The following is a 10000-nucleotide window of genomic DNA, read 5'->3' as shown; positions in this document are numbered from 1 at the left end:
GATATTTAGGAGGAAATTCTAGTGGTTAGCGCAACGGCCTGTGACTTTTAAGGGTCACATTCTATTAATTAAATCCCCACCCGTTCCGTGGTTTCTTATAGGGATTACACGGCGCCTGGGAAATGGGAATAATCCTGTTTGATCAAAGGGAAGGGTAGCTCCAGTTCCGTAGGTCGAGAGCCTTTCTGAAATGAGGCGCCGCTCTTCAAGAGTAGGCTAAGCTAACCATGGTACGGGCGGGGATTGAACTCGAGGCGAGTGAGTTAGGCTAAGCCGCAAGAATAGAAAAGTTATAGAAACCGGTCAAAGGCATTTCGTTGCTATAGCTGCTGCCATCATCAGCAAGGGAACCGCTATCAACAGCACAGTCATGACCACCGTAGCTGCTAACAGACCCACTAACATCACAACTACCACCACTAGCAGTGCTACTATCATCATCACCACCAACACCACACCATAATGTCACCATTACACCACCAAGTTCATCATCATCAGCTTAACCTCTACCACCACTACCACCATCACAACTACACCAATAAGATCTATCAATACAACCACTAGCTCTACCCCCCCCCTCTTTCCATCCCTCTCCCTTCCCCACCAGAACTACTACCACTATCAGCTCTACCACCACCTCTATCAGATCTACCACTATCATGTCCACCAGCACAACCAGAACTACCACCATTGCAGCAACACGGTATCAAGTGGTTGGTTGAACTCAGCGATCATTTGTCTTGTGGTCTTCAACTGACCTCACACTCCATGATTAATGATGACTCTGTATGAAGTATGGAGGGTAAGTACCTGCGGCACTTCTGCTACCTGCTACCACCTTCCCAACCACTGCTCCTCCTGCTGTTGCTGTTGTTCCTGTTGCTGCTCCTGCTGCTGTTCCTTTTGTTCTTGCTGCTGCTGGTGTTGCTACTGTTGCTGGTATTGACAGTACTTCTGCTGGTGCTGCTGCTCCTGCTGCTACTGCCGGTGTTGCTGTTCCTTTCACCTCCTTCACTATTGCTAATGTTTTTTTCGCGTTGGCGTTCCTCGTGCTTCTGTTTCCTTCCTCTCCGTTCTTTTGTTCTCCTTTCCCTGTCTGTTCTTCTTTCTTCCTCGTCTATCCAGCTCACTCTGATGACAAAGACATCAACGCAAGTCTTTGTTATAACAACGTTTCTAGCGAGGAGGGTTTCAAGGTCTCCTTCAGCGAAACATCGCTGTAATAATGGATGACACTGTTTCACGCATCTCCGCCATCTACTGGATGGCTCCTGTCAACTACTTCCAACAACTCCACTTTCTTTTAACTGTCACTGTTGCTGCTCCTCCAGATCCTGCCCTTTCTTCTCCTCCTCTTCTTCCTTCTCCTTCTCTTCCTTCTCCTCCTCTTCCTTCTCCTTCTCTTCCTTCTCCTCCTCTTCCTTCTCCTCCTCTTCCTTCTCCTCCTCTTCCTTCTCCTCCTCTTCCTCCTCCTCCCCTTCCTTCTCTTCCTCCTCTAGCTCCCCACCTCTTCCTCCTCCTCCCCTTCCTTCTCTTCCTCCTCTTCCTTCTCCTCCTCTTCCTTCTCCTCCTCCTCCTCTTCCTCTTCATCTCCCTTCTACTCCTGCAATTCGTACTAGTTCTTCTCTCGTTTCCACTCCAACAAATTCTCTCCTATTCCGTCTAACAACCTCAAGAGCAAACCACTCTCTTCAACTTTTAAGTGATATCTGATAGTGGTTCTGGGGGGTCAGCGCCCCCACGGCCCGGTCTCAGACCTGGCCTCCTGGGGTGGAAAGGAAATATAAAACCACGGAACGGGTGGGGAACTGAACCACCCGTTCCGTGGACTGGTTGCAGTCGTGTTATCACGATTTCGTGCGTCAAATATTTCATGATTACGAACGATTAAGTGGCTTATGTACTGGTCTGGAGTTTTCCCACTCACTTGCCAAGAGTTTTCCCACTCACTTGCCAAGAGTTTTCCCACTCACTTGCCAAGAGTTTTCCCACTCACTTGCCAAGAGTTTTCCCACTCACTTGCCAAGAGTTTTCCCACTCACTTGGCAAGAGTTTTCCCACTCACTTGCCAAGAGTTTTCCCACTCACTTGCCAAGAGTTTTCCCACTCACTTGCCAAGAGTTTTCCCACTCACTTGCCAAGAGTTTTCCCACTCACTTGCCAAGAGTTTTCCCACTCACTTGGCAAGAGTTTTCCCACTCACTTGCCAAGAGTTTTCCCACTCACTTGCCAAGAGTTTTCCCACTCACTTGCCAAGAGTTTTCCCACTCACTTGCCAAGAGTTTTCCCACTCACTTGCCAAGAGTTTTCCCACTCACTTGCCAAGAGTTTTCCCACTCACTTGCCAAGAGTGCGATTCCCACCTTTATCGCGCATTGATCGTAATCATGTCATTATCATTTCGTGCGTAGTGCGTAGGAAAGTACATGCATTGTGCATGGTGAATATTAGTAATAGTGTGTAAGATTTACTTTCCGACGCGCGCAGAGGTTTTTAAACACATGAAGAGGTTCTTCCAATACATGTTGAGGAGGAAGGGAAGAAGGGAGGGGGAAGGAGGGGAGGGAACGACGGGAGAGAAGGAGGGGAGGGAAGGAGGGGAGGGAAGGAGGGGAGAGAAGGAGGGGAGAGAAGGAGGGATGAGAAAGAGGGGAGGAAAGGAGAGAAGGCTGGGGGAGAAGGAGGGGAAGAAAGGGGAGGAGGGAAGGAGGGGAGGGAAGGAGAGGAGGAAAAGAGGGGAGGGAAGGAGAGAAGAGAAGGAAGGTAGAGAAGGATGGGGATGGAAGGAGAGGAGAGGGGTGGGAAAAGGGGAGTGAGGAGGGGGAAGGAGGGGGGGAAAAGGGGGGGGAAGAGTGAAAGGGGGGAGGGAAGGAAGGGGGAGACCAGTACAACTAGCTAATTTGTATGTCTTGATACTTCAAGTGTCCATTCCTTTTAGTAGTGCATTTGATAAGTTTGTTGTCCTTATAACTTCCCAGGGGTTCACCCGAGTGGGAAACCCATGGGCCTGAGCTGGAGATTTGTTGTCGTTTGAGTGGGACTTCATAGTGTAAACCTGAGCGGGGGAGACTTCAGTAGTGTCAATCTGGGCTGGGGACTTCAGTAGTGTCCGGCTGGGGACTTCAGTAGTGTCAGCCCGGGGGGAGCTGGGGGGGACTTCAGTAGTGTTGGGCTGGGAGACTTCAGTATGTCACCCCAGGCTGGGGACTTCAGTTGTCAGCGGCTGGGACTTCAGTAGTGTCACCTGGGCTGGGAGCCCGTGGTTCACCAGGGGAACTTCAGTATGTCAGTCTGAGCTGGGAGCCCAGTAGTGTCAGTCTGGCTGGGGGACTTCATAGTGAAACTGGCTGGGAGACTTATTTTCCCCTTTTTCGTATTTTCACCGGCGGGGAGACTTCGTAGTGTCACCCTGGCTGGGAGACTTCGTAGTGCACCTGGGCTGGGAACTTTGGGTGTCAGTCTGGGCTGGGAGACTTCAGTAGTGTCAGCCTGGTGGGAGCTTCAGTATGTCAGCCCTGAGCTGGGAGACTTCAGTAGTGTAAAACCCTGAGTGGGGGACTTCAGTAGTGTCAGCCTGGCTGGGAGATTTCAGTAGTGTCAGCCTGGCGGAGACTTCAGTGGAGGGGTAGCCAAGGCCTGGGGGAGATTTCCCAGTAGTGTCAGCCGGCTGGGACCCCAGAGTGTCGCCTGAGCTGGGAGATTCAGTTAGCAGGTATTCCCTGAGCTGGGAGACTTCAGTAGTGTCACCTGGCTGGGAGACTTCAGAGGCACTGGGGGAATTCAGTAGGGGTTTTTCCCAGCGGATTCCAGTAGGCAGTATTTTGGAGCCTTCCCCCCACTATCCGTTTCCTGACAGGTAGGAAAAAGGGACTCCTCACCCCTTGCCTGGCCCCGGGCCAAATATCTCTCATTTCAGCAAGCCCAACACAGGAGGAATGTGGGGGGCCCACCTATGTACAAGGAATCAGTTGACCCCCTTAACGATCCCCCCAAACGACCAATTATTAGGGTGTATTTATGAAAAATGCGTTTGTACGTGTATGTTTGGGGTCTGAAATGAACAATCTATTCAAATATTCTATGGGAAAAAAAATTCGGTCATACTGGCACCTAAAATACTACTGGAATAAAAAAAGTTCTTTAAACCCGGGGTCCACTGTATTGTCAAAGTCCAAATTTGGACCCCTAACGGGGGAAGCCTACACCACAAGACGGGCAGACCCAAAATTTCCTCTGGCTGTAACCTTCCCCAGAACATCACTTCATCTGAATCATTTATTTCCAGGATGACTCGAGTCTGGAACATGTTGGACCCCCAATGATATAAACAAAAATCCCCGTTTATCAAATAAAATTGCGGGCCACAGATCCCCAATTTCATCCTTTTCCCCTGTTTGTAAGTCTCTCAAAAAAAAGGCTCTTGTAAGTAAATGGAACCCTAATCTTGTAAACCCTGTGTAAAAAAAAGGAGAGGGAGAGAGAGAGAGAGAGAGAGAGAGGGGGGCAAAAGCAGAAGAAGAAGAAAAAGACAGACAGACAGACAACAGAAGAGAAAAAGAGAAAAGGGCAGAGAGAAAAAAAACAATTTGGGGAGGACAAGAAGGGACGGGGGGAAAGGCAAAAAACGGGTTTCAGCACGGACGGGAGCAGGGACAGGGAAATGGGAACACGGACATTGAATGGGGGACGGGTAATCGGAACACGGACATTGTAGACGGGGACGGGGTAATCGGAACCGGACTTGGGGTGGGACGGGTAATCAGGAAAAAGGAAAATGTAGACAGGGACATAATCAGGAACACGGACGTAACGGGGACGGGTAATCAGGAACACGGACATTTGGGGGACGGGGAAAAACCAGGGGGGTTAATCACGAACAGGGACTTTACAGACAGGGACGAACTAAGAAAGATCAGGAACATCAAAAACACACCTCTGACAGCCGAGAGATAAAGGCGCAAATAAGCCAGAGGATGTTAGACAGCACTTGTCCAGCTGCAGGTGTTTTACGAAGTAATAACACTTACATCAGTCAATGTAAACAAACAGCACGCAGTTTTATAAATAGGCAGAATATGGAATAAAAAACACACAAAAAAAAAAAAAAAAAACCCCCCCCCCCCCCAAGGTAAAAATCCCAAAAGAACGTTCAGGGAAAGGAAAATCCTGTGTTAAATTCTATTTTTATAAAAATAAATAAACAGAGAGGGGGGTGGGTTGATTGCATCTTCTTGGCTGCAAAAAGGGCACGTTCCTCCGAGATTGGGGAAACTGAGCATCAGGGCATATAACAGGAAAGGGCCCGCAATGGATCAGAAATTGACAAAGGGAACAACAGGGCATGGTACGTAATGATGTTTACGTGGGCACTGTGACGGGGGTCCCCCGGGGTCAGTCCTGGACCAGTGCTTTTTTGGGATGTGAAAGACATGAGGAAGGGTTGACTCAAAATGCCTGTTTCGATGATGAAGTTAATGAAAAAATTAAATCGTGAGGGCCAGGAGGACTTGGGCCTGGCAGACTGGACACCTGGTCAGCAAATGCTTCTCAATTTAATCCTGCCAAATCAAAATCTGAAGAAGGGAAGGGGCCCGAAAGGGCCCAGACAAAATTGGGGAGGTGGAAGCGCAAACCTCACTCAGGGAAAGATCTTGGGGGGAGTATAACACCGGCATGTTCCCGGGCCCCCAACCAGATACCTGCAGCAAAGGGGCCCCCGGAAACCAGAACAATTCCCATACCTTAGGGGAATCTTCAAGACACATCACCGTGATTAGGACCCCGGGGGTAGCCCTGTTTGGAACCGCATTTATAAAGCACGCCAAAAAACTGAAAATACAAAAGGGTTTTCACAAGGTTGGGTTTCCCGAGCTGGGGAAATTCCTGAAGAAAGATTAAAAATCCCTAGACACTGGAGGACAGGAGGTCAGGGGCAAATTAAGCTTTACCCTGGAATAACAAGGTGGAAAAAACAACAGGGGGGGAAACAGAAAAAAGACAATTTGGGTTTAAGACACAAAAAAGTCAAAAAGATATTGAAATTTCTTCAGTCATGATTGAAAAGGGTGGAAAAGCCTGAAAAAGACGTAGTGGAGGGAGAAACCCTAATTTTTTTTAAGGGGTTTTATAAAACTCATGGGCGGGGGGAGAGGGCCAGTGCAACCGGTGAAAGGGCGGGGGCCCGGGCAAAACTCGCCCCTTTCACCCCAAATGGTGAGTACAAATAGGTGAGTCCAAAATCAGGTTAATTTGCTTTTATTATGTTGTTTCTGGGGAAAAAAAGGTTTTTAGTCCTTTTCTCCTCTCTCTCTCTCTCTCTTCCCCTCTCTCTCTCTCTCTCTCTCTCTCTCCCTCCTCTCTCTCCCTCTCTCTCTCTCTCTCTCTCTCTCTCTCTCTCTCTCTTTTTTTTTTTTTTTTTTTAAAATATATATATATATATATATATATATATATATATATATATATATATATATATATATATATATATTTATATATATTATTATATATATATATATCCCTTCCCCCCCCCTCTTATATAAAACATCAAAATTTGTTTTTGTTTGGGGGTAATCAAGTCACTGGAGGTGAGGGTTGGTTGCTCACCCCACTCCCCACTCCAGTGTTAATCAGGTATGGGAGGCTCAACCTCTTTTGGGTTCCCCCTTAAGCCTGAAAGCCTTCCCATCCCCCCGGCGCTGTATAATCCTCCCGGGTTTAGCGCTCTGATTTAAAAATAATAATCTTGACTGAAATTAGTAAGGGTGATTGCTGGCTCGGACCCGGGCTGTTACAAGACCACCAAAAAAAATGAACATAACTAGGAGAGGGCCCTGGGCACAAAACACACACATGCTCATAGATCTTAAAGGGATGGCGCCTGGGGGGGTATGGCTTGCCCCGGCAGGGATGCAGGCATGGTCCCTGGGGCGGTATGGGAAACGTATGGTCCTGAGAGTGATGGTCAGTGGACGGGGGGAAAGGGGTGGAGGAGGGACGGCTCCGACCTCAAAAAACCCCCTCTCAGGCTGACCCCCGTTTCTTCAACATGTTGCCTCCCCAGCCTGCTAGTTCCCGCCTCCTCCCCCAAAACCCCCCAACCTCCTTACCCCAGGAATTTCAACCCTTTTAAGTCAGTTAAATGCGTTGTGTTATGCGAAGGTGACCAGTCTCTTTTATTTTGATGATTCAGATTGACAAAGGGAATATGGAAAGTCTTGTTTGGCTATGATTGTAGATAGTGGAACAACTGGGAGGGATTGTAAAACACTTTGGATATTATGGTAACAAAATCGGGTTTGATGTTTGTTGGGAAGGGGTTTTGGTAACATGGGTCATAGGCCCATCGCGTCCTCCCCCCTTCTCTTCTGTGTATTTTGGCGCCTGTAGGCCGGAGATCCCTACTGGGCGAAAGGTTGGACGTTCCCAATTTTATCGCTCGCCCTTACACCAGATGCCGGCGGTCGGGCCCTTCAGAGAATCCCTCCCTCTGCTCCTCCCAACCTCTCAAATTTGCTTTGCTCCTAAACCGTGGCATTTTGCGTGGGATGCTGGAGGGGGTTTCAGCTGTGCAGGGGAGGATGGGATGAAGGAAGTGCGGGAGGAGGGTGGTGGTGGTGGTGCATGGACAGGGGGCAATGATGGGAACCTTACCTGTGCCGCCCCCGGGGGTGTTCGTATCTCAACTTTGTCCCCCTTTCTTATCTACATGAATTTAGACGACAGGGGCATGCAGGATGGTGGTGGTGGTTTCCGTTGTCGGTGGGGGGTCCAAATGCTGGTAAGATGTTTGGGGGTGATGATGGTGGCTGGTATTAGTGGGGTCAGGAGTGGTGGTGGTGGGGTTGCCTTCCAAAACGACTGCTGTGTCTCCCCCTCACGGCCCTGTGTAGACCTTTTCCCCTTTTTTGTCCCAAGCACAAAGGGGTAATTATCTTGATGTCTGTTTTTGTTTCTCTCTCACCCCCACACACACACACACACACACACACACACACACACACACACACACACAACACACACAAACACACACACACAAAAACACACACACACACACACACACACACACACACACACACACACACACACACACACACTGCGGAATCCGCATCTCATATACGCCTCTTCATTCAGCCAGTTCCTTTACCACTAATAAACATCGCCCGCTACTCGATTCACATATACATCAAGCGGAGACGCAATGTTTATGGTGGGCACATGTCTTCTGATGTTTATTGGGCCATATTTGGAAGAGTCCGTAACGAATGTGTATAGGGCAATCTGTAGATAACTTGGACTTCTTAATAGCGGTAAATTAACCCACTAAGGACTAGGGCAAGACAGGCGTTTAATCAGTCTACCTAAACCTCGGTGGTTGAGTGTTCAGCTTACAACCAATAGGCTTCAGGTTCGATTTCTTATAGAGTGAGACCTATAGGCAAGTCTTAAGGTGGTCTGTCCTCAAGTCACCTCATAACTACATCTGTTTTCCTTGTGCTATACTCTGCTTGTATTTGATCAACAATTCGTAAACAGGCGAAATTTATAAAACATTATCTCTACGTCCACAGCAGGACTCGAACCTGCAAAATACTGTGGACTCTGATGCAGAATTTGCAAGTTCGAGTCCTGCTGAGGACGTAGAGATAATGTTTGCCACTTGTATTTGAAAGAAGCATCTTGTGCAGACGAAGCATTTCACAAATATATATATATATATATATATATATATATATATATATATATATATATATATATATATATATATACCCAAATGCTGTATATGTGTATTTTTCGTCAAAAATATAATATGTATATAGAGGAATGGTTCAGAGAACCGACAAGTTGATAAATTAGACACATGTGCAACACTTGTGTATCTTTAATGAGGAAACGTTTCGCCACACAGTGGCTTCATCAGTCTATACAAAGGAGAATGGTGAAGAACAGGAGGAGTTTGAGCGACTGATTACCTCAAACTCCTCCTGTTCTTCAACATTCTCCTTTATATGGACTGATGAAGCCACTGTGTGGCGAAATGTTTCCTCATTAAAATACTCAAGTGTTGAACATGTGTCTAATTTATCAAAATATAATAGAAAAAATTCCCAGCGATAGCATGCGTGAGAACAAGATCAGAGGAGAGAAAAGGGGAAATATTTTGAGAAGTACCTCAAGGCTCTATCTTGTCATCTTTATTGTTCACCATATATCTCTGAACCATTTATCTACATACCATATATGCTAAACGATCATTATATGGAAGTGAATAGCAACATTGATCAATCTGACGACGAGGCTAAAATAAGGTGGGTAACAAATACACATGAAAAAAAACACAAAAAAAAAAAAAAACTACAGGAAGACCTGAATAGACACCCAACAGGAGCTGAAAATCATCAACGTATTTCAGTGTAAACAAACGAGTTAAGAACCAGAATCAAACAAGCAGGTGTTCTAGATACCAAGCAAACAACAGCGAAAACGATAAGACAGATTAGAAATATGATTGAGTTGAGAGAGAGAGAGAGAGAGAGAGAGAGAGAGAGAGGTTGTAAATTACAAGACTACGAAGATAATATTGGACAAATATCTACCATGGCTAATGTGTACTCGAAAGAAAATTTACAAAAAAGTTCCTCCTTAAGTTCTTTTAATACATAAGAAAACGGAAACCTTTAATGGGCGACCGTAGAAGTATACTTAAGGACGGTGATACTAGCGTACTTATGGACACTAATGGTATACATAGAAACGATGATAGTAATATACTTACGGCGAAAGATAACTGACATCCCGAGCATAATCTTTAGTTTGTTAGGTACAAGGACACAAGTGCAACTAATGTGACATTTTACTGTGGCAACGTTTCGCTCTCCAGGAACTGTGTCAAGCCGTTACGAAAATACAAGGAGGCGGAGGCGCCTCAAACATACGTTATCACTGTACTTCTTCCCAGGCTCGGGAAATGACGCACTGCCCAAGACGAAGAGGGACTCCTCTT

This window comes from Cherax quadricarinatus, chromosome 60, assembly GCF_038502225.1.
Source record: "Cherax quadricarinatus isolate ZL_2023a chromosome 60, ASM3850222v1, whole genome shotgun sequence".
Classification (NCBI taxonomy): Eukaryota; Metazoa; Arthropoda; class Malacostraca; order Decapoda; family Parastacidae; genus Cherax; species Cherax quadricarinatus.
The sequence above is the reverse complement of the archived record's forward strand: the minus strand, read 5'-3'. Positions refer to the sequence as shown.